Here is a 15,686-nt window from a genome sequence, read left to right as displayed (position 1 = left end):
TAACTTCAAAATCTTCCCAACCATCAAGTAACTCCTCCTCTCCACCCCACCCTCAATGATTACTGCATAGTTGAGTCAATCAATCAAGTTTAGTCTTTATGAAAGCACCATTTTGTAATAAGTTATTAGAGATTCTCAGGTACACCACACCCTGATTATCATGTCTGAATATCATTAGCCTTCAATGCTTTAAGCAAAATAGTGCAATCTGAAAATTGCAAAATACATAAGAATAAAACTGTAAAAATAATTATCACATGCTGTTTCATGTTAGAATAGTCCTTCAATATGTATAATTACAAGACTATTTCTTGTTTCATCTATGTTTAAATTATATTCATCCCATGGAGGATATGTTCTAAGAAAATTTCCATTTACTCATGGAACTGTTTCATTGGTTTCAAAGTATTTATTTCCTCTCAACTATATCATTACTTGCATGTAACTGTCAACTGAATATGCTCAAATATGTAATTTTAGGCTGTACTATAAAGAAATCTGTGAATAGGACATCTTCCCAGCAGATTTTAAACTGACAGCTAATGGGAAGTGAAATTATAGTTACAGTCTGATCCTCTATCCTGTGCAAAGTCTTACAATAAATCTCACAGAAGGGTCACCACCCTCAGTCCATCTCTAGGTAGAAAACAACACCACCACAGTTATTAATGTGTCTCTGGCTATAATTTTGACAGTCAAGCCTCTAAGGTTTATCAAGATGCTGTTGAAGTTGGAGTTACAACATATTAAAATTTATGTCTCCACTACTTCAGTATCGAGAATTATCAAGAAATTTCTATAAATACTGCTTTCTTTTAATTGGCATAAATAATATATATATATATAATATATTCCCTTACTGACATGATGAAAGTACATTCGCATGCCCATGTATTCCAGGCACACTGAAAAAAATTAAGTTTTATTTACGAAACTGTGAAAGGCTGCAGACTAAGTACAATACAATCACTACAGTTAAATAGAAACAGTTACATTTTGTTCTTCATAGACAAATAAACCTCTGGTTTTTATTTACGTATTTCCTTGGAGCCCACAATTCTTGGCAAATTAAGTGCAATGAAATATTTTGTTCCGATAAGAGTACTTTACTCAGTTCAATGGATTAAAAAAAAAACAAAAACAGAACACAACAAAACAAACACAGCAAAAAACCTCAATGCATCCATTAAAATCCATGTCAGCCTTAATTACTACTGGGAGTTCGTTTATTCATATCCTCAGATATTCAGATATTTTTACTAGAAGCAGAATACACTTCTACTGCCGCTGGAGATAGCAGTGACTAATATTGCTTAATCTAAATTCATTTTCAGGTTAACCATGAATATTTTTGCTATTTCTTTCTGTTTATGTAGTGCCGTGAAATGACAAAGTGATATTAAAGTCCTGGCTCTACTTCCAATAAAGTCATAAATTATTTTAATAAGAATGCAGGAAATGGTTTTCACTTAATGATGTTCTGACGTAACAAAAATATTTGTCATAAAAAAGCTGCATTGATCTTTTAGCAACTGTGAAAAATCAAAATATGGTCAAAAACCCAGCACTACATGATTGGGTTTTCTTCCATTTATTTATGGACCCATCATAAATAATTAATAATTGTTAAATTTTTTTGACAGTAAAGTTCAGATAAAGTCAGAAGCATCTTCAGTGCTCATATTGATACTTCTGCATATAGCCCTTTTCTAAAAATCAGAAGATAAAACTCAGGAGCTCCTAACAAAAGCTTTTCCATACATCTTTTGTTATTTGTGCAAGAAACAAACTGAGAATGCTGCATTTCAGTTTCTATCTGGTTTCTCAGAAATATAGCAAAGTTTTACATTCAAACAATAAAGTAAACTTCAGGATTAAAAGTTAGCTGCTTTAAATATTTATTTTATAGTCATGACACTTTTCTCTGTTTTTGGTTTTGGTTTTTTTTTTTTGTTTGTTTTTTTTTAATGATCTATCTTATTTTAAGTAGTGATTATAGAGCAGTAGAATAATGTAGTCTCATGGGCCCCCTTTTCAAAGTAAGGACAAGGATATCAGGTTATTCAGGTACTCATCCAGTCAACGTTAGCATATCTTTAATGTGGAGATTGCACACCACACTGGGAATCCCATTCCACTATTTGATTGGTCTCATTATATTTATATTCTGTTTTTCTGACCAAAATTTCTCATGCATCAGCTGCACTCATTGTATTTTGCAATATTGGCATGCATCATTGAGAGTCCATCTTCTCTGTATGCTGTAGATGAAGAGAGCAGTAAGACCCTCCCTGCAGCTTATCTTCTTAGGACTACACAAACTCAGCTCTCTTAACCTCTCCTCATTCATCATGTACTCCAATGCCCCCCACAATCTCACTAACTTCTGTTTTCTCCAAGACATCAATGTATTTTATGTAAATGGGGTGCCCAAACTGCACACAATACTCCAGATGCAGTCCCACAAGTGCTTAATACAGGAGGAGTTTTACTCCCCTCAGCCTACTGGCTTCTTTCTTACTAATATTGTGCAGAATGCAGTTGGCTTTCTTTTCTTGGCTTTCTTTACCAAGACCTGCTCATGACCTTCTCTGCAAAGATGTTTTCTGCCCTGCTGGCACCAAGCCCCTACTGCTGCATGGCAAATTATTCCAACCTAGATGCAAGACTCAGCATTCACCTTTGTTGAAATTCATGAACTTTCTGTCAGCTTGACCTTTTTCATGTCCTTTGTCATTAAATCCTCTGCCCCACTGAGCAATGGGCTCAGTTTCCCTAGGCTGCCTTTTGCTGCCAATATTCTCACAAAAGTCATCCTTGCTTCTTTTATAGTTCTTGATCCAACCGAGCTACTGATTTCCTAACCTCACCTCTACACGCTCAGGCAATACTTCTGTCAGAAACAACCAGGAAAGCCATCCCAAATACTACTTCTGTGCACATTATAGTTTTGATTATATTCAATCAACTTTCTGTGTTCACCACTGTGGGTCTTCTGCAATACCTGTGTGGCTTCTTCCTGCATACTGGCATAGATCACTAACTGATGACATTGTCCTTGAAGGTCAATCACCTCTCCATGGCACTTCTGTTCCCCAGTTCAGACTCTTACGAGAACCTGCCAAGACGATCCCTGAACAAGGCAAAGCTCTTTCTGCCCAAGTCCATATCATTCTATTTGCCTTGGTAGTTTTTTGGGGTTTTTTTCAGAATTTTAAACTTCACAGTCTTGTGGTCATTGCAATTAAGTCCCCTCCTATATTTAAATACGAATATACATATATTCATACACATATATACATATATATATATATACACACACACACAGTTCTTCTCTTTTTTGGGGGGTGAATGACAAGTCTGCAGAACATCTGCTGTTATTGGCCTATTGATTACTTGTGTCAAGAAATTGTCTTTAACACACAACAAGCATATCTTAATTTGCTTGCACTCTCTCATGTTATGTTCCCCTTCCAGCAGGCATCAAAGTTGGTAAGAATTTCCATGATTTTTCCAGTCATAATACTTCCTCCTTAAGTTAGTCAGAGAATTTATTTGCTCTCTCTGTTGGGCATGTGGTTTGTAGCAGATGCATTCCACTATGTAACTGAGGGTGGTCTGTCCCAGACCATCACTGATGCCATGGGACAGCTCTTTACTGGCTTTTAACTGCACCAAGATGAAGCTCTGTGAAATCAAACCACTCTTAGCACAGATGATTACAGTGACTGCTGTAAACATAAAATGCCACATGCCCATTTATTATGAAAATAACCATTCCTGCCTGAACCTCAAAGACTGTGCTAGCTTCCAAGCACTTTTGTAACTCAAACAATTCATTTTAATCCTACAACTCTATGGGAATAGCAACCTCAGGTGCTGGGTTTTTTTCCTTCTTTTTGATCCACAGATTAAATACCATGGTATTACACAGATTTTTTTTTTTTCTTGCCTCTCAGTGGACAAAAATATCAAAACTTTTAAACCTATTTCACATATCATGTGACAAGTAGCATTTTACTCAGAGGTGTGATAAGGTTATACACAAGTGACACATTTCTATCCGCTTCCATATATGACTAAAAGATAGAGAAACATTCATTTAATCTAAACTGGTTTGCTAAATCCTACCAGGTAGATCACTTACCTGAATCAACTGGCTTTATAAAATTTGTTATAACACTTTATTTTCTTTTATTCATTCAGTCCCCTCAAGTGGCAGGCAGATGGCCACCTAGAGAAATAAAAAAGATAACCGAGATTTAGTTTGATGGGGTTTTTTTGTGGGTTTTGTTGTCTTTTTTTTAATAAAATATTTTTAAATATATATATAATTGGGTTGACAACTTTGGATTTGTAGAAAGCAACAGAATAAATAAAAGGCAATCTAAACAGCAATAAAAAAATGCACCATTGTATCTTTACACTGTCTCATACACTGCATATACAGATATTCTCCTATGAAAAGTGCACAGATATTTTTTTTTCCAGCTTCTTCTTATTCCTTTCTGCATACTAATTTAAAAATACTGATGCCTTTTGTCATAAAAATATGGGTTATCAGGATAGTGACTTTTGTTTTGATGTCTCAAATTTTTTGTAATTATTACAGGAGCTAAGCTAACTGAGAGCACTAAATTATAGAGGTCAGCTTTGGGAGAAAAAAAAAAAAGAAGACTACTTTTAATTTTACTTTTAATTTAAATTTCTGAGACTGACAAGCTCAATGAAATAATATTTTAGATCTTTCTTGCATGCTGAAGGAAAAATCCTCGTGTTTTTTTGTTTTGTTTTTTTTTTATTTAAGCTGGAATTGTAAAATAAATTTTTCACTGCCAGAAAGTGGAGCTTAAGAAAGCACACATTACAGGGGAAGAAAGCATTTATGGAATGCTTTTCTCTCACACACTTTCAGGAGGAGCTGACTAGCCTACAGGCCAAATGAATCTTCCAGAAAAGATCTTTTAAAATAAAAACAAGAGGAAGAAAGTGACAGAATGGAAAAAGGCCACAAAACAAAAACAAACAAACAAACAAAGTTTATACAAATGTATAGACACATCAGTTCCTCCTTTCTTCTCTTGGTTGCCCCATATTTAATTTGCTGTCCATTCACCTGTGCAGACTGGGACACATAGTCTCAGTCTTTGCTGCTTGCTTATGTTCTGCCTTGGATGACCAAGATACCCTGAATATGGATCTGCAGTTTGTTGCCATACAAATATTTAGTCTGTGAACTGGACTTTGCCATTGGACCAAAGATAGTGAGCGTGGCCACAGTTTTAACTGCACTCAAAATAGATGTTTAGAACAGAGAAATCTACTCTGAATTCTAGATACATAACAGGTGTATTTAGATCCATTACAATCCTCCCTGGGGCTCTCCAGCACCTTCAGAGGCATTGTTAGTGGATAAACATGAAGATCGCAGCTGAGGAAGCTGGATTGATTCAACTCAAAAATGTTAACTATGGAGAGAAGAATCACTACAAGTTAGCTCAAATAAAGCTGGAGCTATAACCAAGAATAAAAGAAAACTTATTTTGTATGTCCTTCAGTGCACTTTTTTACTGTATCTGCTAAAGACATAGCCATAAGTAAATCACCTCAGTCACTTTATTGACTCTACAGATCATAACCCTGCAGGGAGGTCAAATAATGTAAGCTTAGCCCTCTGTGTGTTTGTTTCCTTGGACTCACTATAAATTACAGAAATAAAAATTAATAATTTATTGAACCTACACAGGAATACAATGTCTCATTCACTAAGCTAGCATGCACTTCTTGTGGTTTTCTTTATTTTGAAAAGTTTTATAAAATATTAACAAAGGCATCAAAAGAAAATATAAAAATACCAGTTTTATTTTTAAGTCTTTGATATACTCACTTGAACTCTTCACAATAAATAAAGAGTAATGCTAATCATGTTTTCCCTACTCAGAAAAGATCCACAGTGACTTGGGATATAGTAAGAAAATTTTATGACACCATATCAATAAGAAAATTTTCTCTTGCTCTAAAGGCTCACCAGTATGGAAAATTTCAGGAAAAATAGTGTTCAAGGCTTCTTTAAGAACAAATTTCACAATATGCTCCTTTCATAATTCCAGAAACAAGGTATATGTAAAACAAGAAATTTCATACAAGAGGTAAATAATCTTTCTTTTTTTTTTTTTCTTTATTTTTTCCCCAGATTTCCCCTTTAACAGGAATAAATATTTATTTTGTCATCATGATATCTCTTTAACATCTAAGTCTGCATAACAGCAAAGTAAATAACCAAGCTGCAAGACAACACCCAAAAATACAACACACAAGATTCTATTCATGTATTAAATCTAGCTCACAAAACTGAGTTGAAGACTAAAAATACCCTCCATCAGATAACCCATCCCCTCTCTGTAGCTTTTTTTTTGTGTGCATTCATCATATATGACTTTAATTTGTGTGATAGCTGCTATGAAATGTGGTTATTACAGAAATATTCTCAAAAGTGATGCTACTTACTGAGGAAAAACAGTGGAGTTCTTTTGCTTATTTGAACAAAGTAAATTATCCTGTGTGTGTAATATTAATTCACCAACATTACAAAACACAGATATAGATAACTATTTGTTTGGATTATTGTCAATTACTTGAATGGGCTGAAAGAGTCCTTCAGATTTGGCTGTACAAAGAACATTGAATCAAACTAAAATTGGAATCTCTCTATACACAACAGCACCTGTCTCCTTGTTGCATATACAGAAAATAGGAGGAAATATGGAACTGGAAGAAGGTCACAACAGAAGGAAAAAGCACACATTTTAATAAGCCACTTATTTATATCTGAACACACACAAGTTTCTATCCATGTGTGTGTATTCATGATATATACTACATCAATTTTATTCAGGTTTTGCCTTCAGACTGTATTTATATTCCTGCATACAAATGGTTTTTCTGTGCCTTAGAGTACTGATCTCAGTGGTCTCTCATTTCTTCCATTCAAATAGAGCAGAAAATATAGGGGCACTCTGCATTTGAATTGGAAGGCTCAGTTACAGGAATATGCAATTGAATTAAAGATTTTTTTTGTGTGCTGAAAGGTTTGGGTGTTTTGATTTTTTTTTTTCTTTAAATGCAAAATCTAAAATACAATCAGATAATCACATAGATAGAAACTAATACTTCAGTTTTCCCTGTTTATAAATACACATTGCAGTTTTTCTATAGTCACATAAAAAGTAGCAAAGAGAAGAAAAATGGAAAAATGCTAATAAATAAGAGTCTGTGAGACTCAGATTTCTACACAACATAAAAAAGCCTCCTCATGCCTCAATATCAGAGAATCACAGAGTGGGTCAGGTTGAAAAGGACCACATGGGTCATCTGATCCAACCTCACTGCTCAAGCAGGGTCATCTTAGAGCACATGGCACAGTATTGTGTCCAGGCAGTTCTTGAATATCTCCATAATTTCCAAAGTTTCTTGGATGGAGTTGTGGAACTGCAAACTCTGGACAAATAATTAAATAAAAATAGGGTAAATAGAATCCTAGTGATAGTGCTGCCAAAAGAGACAAGCATCTCTTTAATGAAGAGGAAGAGCAATCACAGGCACACTGAGGCAACAGCTGGTGCTTTGATGCCTGTATTACAGGGGAAAAAGTCTTTGTGGGACAGTTAGTTTACAGGGTGTTTGTATGCCCAAATATTGTGATTGGTATGATTTAGGAAGCATCTTCTTTCATCTTTTTTCTATATACCCTGCAGCTCCAAAGAACTCAAGAAATTTTTCTATTAATATTATAGTAACCATGTTATAAAAAGAGAAAAAATTAATTAATTTGAATTTTATGAGTTGGTGGAGAAAACCAGGAGTCACATTGTCATCAGCTTGCTTGGTATGATTTGCTTCAATAACACTAACTTAACATCCCTGTTTCCTGCAAGTTTTGTTGTTTTCTTCCTCCCTCAAACAAATTCTGAAGAAATAGCTCATAGCTTTTTAATAAATGGAGCGGAAAACACACATCAGAAAAAAATAAGTGACTTGGTTTGGAAAATCCTTGATTCCTTGGAGAAAAAAAGGCATGCAGACGAGGACAACTCCTTACTTTATGCCAGTAAGCGTGGAAGAAATTTTGTGTGTGAATCTCAGAAAATATAGTATAAGTGAAAATAGCCAGTGAAGCCCTACACATTCCATGGATATAAAAGGATTTCTCACAGTTGAAATCTGTGCTTTCTCTTTCAGTCATGCTCACATTTCCACGTGGTCTGAGGAAGGAATAGGAGGGAGGGAAAATGCCTTAGAGACAAAAAACCCCATGCACAAAATGGTTTCTCAAAGTTCTAGGTTAAAGGAAACTGTTCCTGTGATGCCAGAAATCATGGCTGAATGTCCATTGGTCCCAGGAATTTTGGAAATTACTTTTGGCTGACAAAAAGGAGCAAAACTCAAACCCCACTATAACCAAATGTTCTCTTCATATTAACTAATATGGCAACCTGCCTATACGTTTTTCTTCTATAACAGGTCATGCAACTGCTTTATCACACCACGTGTGATTTAAAAATTAAAAAAAAAAAAAAAAAAAATAGGAAATGTTCAATGAAGCCTACTCTAATGAGCTCAAAGCACTTGCATAAAAGTGAGCTGAGCAGATGGAATTTCAGCTCTTGGCTGAAGAAATCATTTCAATTCAACGGTCTTGCATTCTTCAAATGTTAGTCTACAATATTTACTCTTGTGGTTCCCTGAATTTCAAAGAAGGTAACTAAAAACATAACTCCACAGCATGCATAGAATTTTTGCACACACACATTAACACACACATTATATAACAATAATTCATTACTTTTTAATTGCATTGCACCTTGTCTTTTACCCACCTTGAAATATTTCTGATTTAATCTGAGTTATAAGGACACAAAATCCAAAAGAGAAGCTCAAAGCATTACTATGTAAAACAGTAAAAAGTACCTACTCTCAAGACAAAAAACTGATTCATTTTGAACTTCTATTCCCTCTTTCAACTGCCTTATTCCTCAGTAACACATCAACACTTCTAAAATTAAAGACTGTGTTTTTATAGAGAGAATGAAAAAAAAAAAAAAAGATGGGTGAGGAACACATTTATATAATTAGCAGTTTTATCATTCCATTATGTTGAAACCTGTCATAGTCTCTAATAAAAAATTATTTTAGTATTAAGTGGAGGCAACTCTTTCTGTTGTCCACTCACAGCCACTAGCTGAATAAGGTCAAAATGTTTTTGTTGTAAAATGCTTAAATTCTGTAGAAAATTATTGTTATATACATCTACATGAGAATGTTACTGTTTTATTTTGGTTTTTTCCAAAATATATGAAAATATATTTTAGTAGTCATATTTTAGGCAAAAAAATCAACAATTTGATGATTTCAATGACTTGAAGCTAAATTTTCCAGAATTTCTCATTTTGTTCTAAAACAATATTTTCCCATTTTGACCATCAAAACCAGAAAAAAGTTAAAAATCCAAAGCAAGAAAATTCAGAGTTTAGATTTGACAAATAATAAAAAGAAAAAATCAGAAATATTAAATTATAGCAAAAAAATATCAAAATCTCCATAGTATTTCAAATCTCTTTTGCTTGGAAAGCTCTTCCTCATTGAAGTCTTATAATACCAAGTAGTTCTTTTGTCACAGATCAACAGCAAGGTAGTATTTATTTATTCAGTAATGCAGAGTAAAGTTCATTATTTTTTAAAAAAAACTTGTTCTATTCTGTTTAGACCATTGAAAGTCAAAGAAAAAAAAAGCAATATAATAATACATGGTGGAAAATATATACTCCATTGTAGAAAAAGTTATTGCTGCAAAACAAAACTCTATTATTAGGAGAGGAATAATCAAAGAAAAAAATAACAAAAAATACTATCTACCTACTTTTTTGTTTGTATTTGAAGCAAATATTTTACAGACATATAAAATTTGGAAAAGAAATTAGGTTCAAATATTTTTCCTATTCAGAGCTGTGATGTAACATTATAAGAAATTTTCCAATCATATTACTGCTCTGAGAAGAGAGAAATTTGGCTTCTATATGAAAATGATGCAGCTGTATTTTTTTGTCAGGTTACAGGAAAACATCTGCTTTTTCCATGATTGACTCTAACATTGACCTTAGGCCCCTCTACTACAGCTTGGGATTTCGATGGTGTTCAGAGCAACCTACAAGAACCCACACTGCTCCATGTTCCAGAATAAGTGGCACAGCTGGACAAGTGCCCAGAGCTTAAGGTATCTGTTTTCTATCTTCATGATTAGTGACAAGGCATAAATTAAATACTTAAAGGAGTGCAAATGTTCTCAGACTGACTCTTAGTATGCAAAAATCATCCTACTAAACTATCTTCTTGGCTGACATTGTGAAATGTGTGATCTGGCAGAAGGTACAGCTTTAGCTTTGCTTAAATGAATGCAGCAACTTTCACAATGTTGTAGGGATGGAATTACAATATTCTGTGATTGCTCTGAACATAAAGTGTGTCACTGTCACCATGAGTTATTTCACGCACAGCATGAAAAGAAAAGAACGAGGCATTTGCACAAGATACTCAGTTAAATGCAGAAAAAATCCCACTCCTCAAAATAGGACAGATTATTTAGTATGTTTATTGAGGAGGCAGATCAATTTTACTGCTGTAATATATTTAACATTTTCTCAAATAATAATTTTATGAAGGCATTATGCTTGTTCCCACTGACCCCATTTTGCTTTGGAAGGATCCATACCTGAACAGAACCATGCACTTCCTATGACGTACTAACAGTCATAGTAAACATCAACTCAGCTATGGATAAAATGGAGCTGCACAATGAGGAGTTCAATTAAATGCATAGCCCAAACTATAACTGTGCTTAAACTTGAGAAAAGATTAGAGCTAGCATGTCTTTACAAAAAAAGACCAAAACAAAACAAAAGCAACCACAAACAACAACAGTAAGAACAACAAAACTCAACCAAACTGAAAACAACAAATTCAGTAAACCTCTGGGAATCTTGGAGAGTATGAAATGCAGTCTATTCTCTGCAGACTTTGGGGGTGAGAAGCCTTTATAAAAGCCTGAGAGAATGTGGTAAAAGTGACACTCCAAGTTGTCCCCTCATATTTATGAAAAGATGTGATATATAACGTTTAAAAAAAATCCACACAGAAAAATATCCCCTTGTTGATATCTGTACTTCACTTAAGAGTTTCCATTGTCACTACAAGGTACACCATGCAGATTACATTTTTGACTTAGTGTTAGCTTGGCTACCCTGTCACTCAGTAGAGTGACAGTAAATTGATGACAGGGGCTTTCCAAAATTTAGTTGAAGTGCTACAGTGAAGGCAGAGTAGTTGATGATCTTAAAAATGTAGTTAAAACACTCCTTGCACTTAATCTCTCTTTTCTATGTTTGGTACCACATTTCATGTAATACAGAACTAGCATCATGAAGTCCCTCTTGAATCTTCTTTTTTCTCACTTTCAGTATCAAGGACAATAACTCATAGAAGCAGGAATAATTTTCTCTTTCTACAATACTGACAGCATTACAAGAAGTACTCAGAAAACTAATCTGGTTAGAATACAAAAAAAAAAAATTATTTTTTTTTTATAAATGTGCAGTTTATAGAAAACCATGCTCATAGCAATTATTTAGGATATGAGGATTTCTCTTACTTTTCTTTCTTTACTAAATGAAAAATTTAAACTAATTTACATGTTAAACTCATGAGCTGCTATTACCTAAGACGTACTGCAGGTAAACATTTGTTTTTATTGGTTGCTATGAAAATTAAGTGGCAGGTTCATTACGTAGTCCTTTCTGTTTGTTTGTTTCTCTTTTTTTTTTTTTTATTTTTGTTGTTGTTATTGTTTTTTGTTGTTTTTTTTTTTCCCTTAATAAGAGAATTGGTCATAAATTACAACCATTTTGCAAGTCATATTTTTTTGTATGGTGACAACTTATGGCTGACAGATAGAACTTGCCTATTTCCTTGTCCATTTAGCTATGCTGAACAAAAATACCCCAGCATATCCAGGACTATTCGCATACTTATTTTTCCGAATACCAATTACTGTCATTTTCTAGAAAGAAATATCCAACAAGAGTAATACTCACACGTATCCTCCTATCATACCCACTTGCTAAATCAGAAGTTTCTATTTCTTCCCTTTTTCTTACCTATTTCTTTTCCTTTTCTTTAACCATTTATTACCCTACTTACTTCAAAGTAGCTCTCACTAATCTATTTTTAAAATAGTGTGCAAGTACAAATCCAACACCCATTTCTCACTTCCTGAAAAGGAATCAATGCTACTACTCAGTCCGGTCAAGTAGAACTATAAGTTCTTTAATAATGGCAAAATGAGGAAACAAAGGGCTTTACAATACTTTCAAATGATGAGGAGAAAGAAACAGTCCAAGATTTACAAAAATTACTTTGTTTTCTAAAGAAGAAGGAAGAGTCTCATAAGACCTGTGGTGGCTACAGATTCACAAACAATTTGTTGATCAAGGGAAAACTTGCTTAAAAAACCTTCTGTAATACCCTGCAGGCATTGCAAATTTTCAGAGTAACTGTGTCAATAGTCTCAATAACAGAAGCTTAAACTTTGCGAGGCATTAAGTTCAGCACTGTAGGATTCAGAAAGTATTCCACATGTAGATTCAAGTGCAAATGTATTTTGATGAATGATAGCTGGATATGATTCTGAAAGATTGGGAAATCACACATGCATAATAATGCCTAACAGCCATTATGCTGTTTTGTTTATAAATATATACATAAATAAATACGAAAAGCACAGTCACAACAAGTTGTTTCAGGGCCTCTTACAAAGCAAACCAAAAATGTAATTTACATAAACCCATTTTCTTTCCTGAGACATAGAATATGAGGATTGAAAGCATGGCAAGTCTACTAAACCTAAATAATTTTCAAGAGCGTTAAATGTATCTGTTAAACACATAAGGAGAGTGATAATGAGTACTCAGGTAAAAGCTCAGTAAGTCTGTCAGACCCTACTGAGACAGATTGGAGCTATCATTTGAAATGTACCTACTACGAAGAATTCTGTTTATCTTATATTCTCCAAGCACTTTTATCATGTTTGTCAAAGCTATTTAATGTAAATCAACTCTTCAGGAGCCAAAAGCACAACCAGATAAAATCTATAATTATACAGGCAGCAATAGAGTTACACAGCCACTACCTCTGTAATGACAGACTTAAAAATTAATTTTAAGATATTTTTGTTGCTACATCTGTAGTAAGAAGAAAAATATGGAGCAATACAGAGATTTGCTGAACAAATAAACCCATGGAAAGCCAAGCTCCTAAGGTAAACCTGATAGAAAATATGTTCTGTCCACTGCTTTGTACATTAAACTCATTGTTTTCTCCACAGCAGATGATCCCAATTGCAGAGGCTATTCCACCTTTTACTATGCAGTAAGCTCTTCATGCATAAGGAATAGTACTAACAGGATTTGATGATCTCTTCTCTCTGTTGTCTGGTGATCCAGTGTGAGGGAATGGCTTAAAAAGTTGCATCATGGAATGTTGATATTGGATATCAGGAAAAAGTTCTTTACTGAGACAGTGGTCAAGCACTAGAACAAAGTCCCCGGGAAAGCAGTCATGCCCCCAGGCCTGTAAGTATTTAAGAAAGAGTTGGAAAAAAATTGTAGGTATGTGGTTTAAATTTTTGGCTGCCAGCAATACTTTCTGTTTAGTCAGAAGCTGGACTTAATAGTGTCTTCCAACTCAGGATATTTTCTGATTCTGTGAAATATAATGATTTTAAAATCTTGTACTTTCTTCTCTAAAATGCCTCACATAGTTGATGAAATTTTGTGCCCTTAAGACCTTAGGTTGTTTTTTACCAGATACAGTTTTTATTGGAAAAGTGTCTTATTTCTTATGAGTAGAAAGCAATATATTTCCATGTGGTTAAACACCTTAATTATTTATTCAAGCCTTGTGAACAACCAGTGTTGATACATTTGATTAGAATGGATGGTTCAACAATTGTTGTTAAAGCAATATTCTCAAGATGCTAAAATGTTTCACCAGTAAATTTTGTTTGTTATTTATTTACCAAAACATACAGTTCAAGATTACAAAAGAAAGGAGGCAGGTGTTCCATTTCTATTCAGACTGAAGTGGTATCATTATGCAAAGGGCTAGTTGGAGATTCTAATGAAAAACATTCTAACATTCTAATGAAAAACAATTTCCAAAACATAGAAATTAAATAAATGATCACAAGGACATTTTTTATTCAAGGTTTCTGCTTCCTCAAAAACAAAGCACTTATAACCAAAGAAAGAAGTAGCTGTTGTAAAGTAGAGTGAAAATCAAAATGGAAAAGTTTCCAGGTATTTACATACAAAATACACATCCATCCTCACCTTCTGGTTTAGAGAAAATGCTGGCTTATTGGAGCTAGTTACAACAGAATCAACATCAACTGGCCATTCACCAAAAAAATTTAAAATTTCATTAGAAAGTGTTTCCTGGTTATATAATTTAAGTACAAAATAATGAGCATCCAGGAAATTTTACATTAAACGGAAAACATTCAAATTTCTACCCTAGTTAGGAAGATAAATAAATGAATAAATAAATAAATAAATAAATAAATAAATAAATAAATAAATAAATAGTAGTGCTAATACTGGTAAGATTATATATGCAAAATTAATGGTGGAAGATGTTTTTAAGAATGTAAAAATTAACTAAGTCCTGCTTTCAAAAAAAAATAAAAGTAGCTTAATTATTCTAAATTATATTTTCAAAGCTTCAAATTTTTCCAGGGTCTGATACTCTTTACAGCAAGCACCAATTTAGCTTAATGCTTTGCAAGTATTTATACGCTGAAATAGTCCTAAATCAATGTCTTTTATTGGACAAAATTCCAGCTCTTGGAGTCTGACTTTACGCTATTTTCATCAATACTTGTGATCAGGCATTAAAAAATAATACTTTCACTGCCTGCAAAACGTCATGCAAAATCTATCCATGTTTCATTCCCTATCTAAGATGAGAGCATTTCAGAGCTTGATTCTGGTACCCGAGTCCTTCTTTACTTGTCAACCAGTCTGTGAACCACAGTGTGGAGGGTCCCCATCCTCTGCTTAAGCATAATCTGTCATTGAAGTGTTGAGCTAACTATGACTTATACTAAGCTATCTCTAATTGGAGGCGACCCACATTTGGTGTCTAGGAAGTGACTATCAGATAAAGTTTTCCATTAGCATATTTTGGTGATAATTCTATCTTATGCATGCTATCAAGACATCATTAAGTAACTCTTGTGTATATTGAGACAGAATATTTATAATTCATTCTATTGAGAAGCACAACACCTTTTGTTTGTATCTAAGAAAAAAAAAGAAGAATCATTTTATAAGCAATAACTGTGTAAATAATATGTTTTAAATAGGTATTTTACTAAAAAATGTTTTTTCACATGATGTAAATAATGTATCCTTAACATCATCCATAAGTTTTTAAAATTCTTATTTTAATAGTCCATAAATTCTCATACTTCTGACAAATTCCTTCTCCTATGTCAGCATTCACTCGCTTCACCTGGTAGTCAAAGATTAAAGCATTTCTTCTTTTGCTCAATTTTGTGATTATTTTTTCTGTATTTA

At 33.6% G+C, this 15,686-nt stretch overlaps 1 protein-coding gene across 12 annotated transcripts in view; it reads right to left on the bottom strand.

The window, feature by feature from the left end:
- Nucleotides 1-15,686, bottom strand: part of CDH18 (cadherin 18) — a 478,444-nt gene that overhangs the window by 178,243 nt on the left and 284,515 nt on the right. For 7 of the 12 annotated variants that reach the window (XM_079299712.1, XM_079299713.1, XM_079299711.1 and 4 more), the window contains exon 2: nt 4,148-4,234. The exons of the other annotated variants lie outside the window; for them this stretch is intronic. The gene's annotated coding sequence lies outside the window, so the exon portion shown is untranslated. The remainder of the gene's footprint in view (nt 1-4,147; nt 4,235-15,686) is intronic. 12 annotated transcript variants of the gene reach the window in all.

The sequence above is a fragment of the Erithacus rubecula genome (genome assembly GCF_903797595.1).
Source record: "Erithacus rubecula genome assembly, chromosome: 3".
Taxonomy (NCBI): Eukaryota; Metazoa; Chordata; class Aves; order Passeriformes; family Muscicapidae; genus Erithacus; species Erithacus rubecula.
Note: the sequence above shows the minus strand (reverse complement) of the source record. Positions and strands in the feature narration are given on the sequence as shown.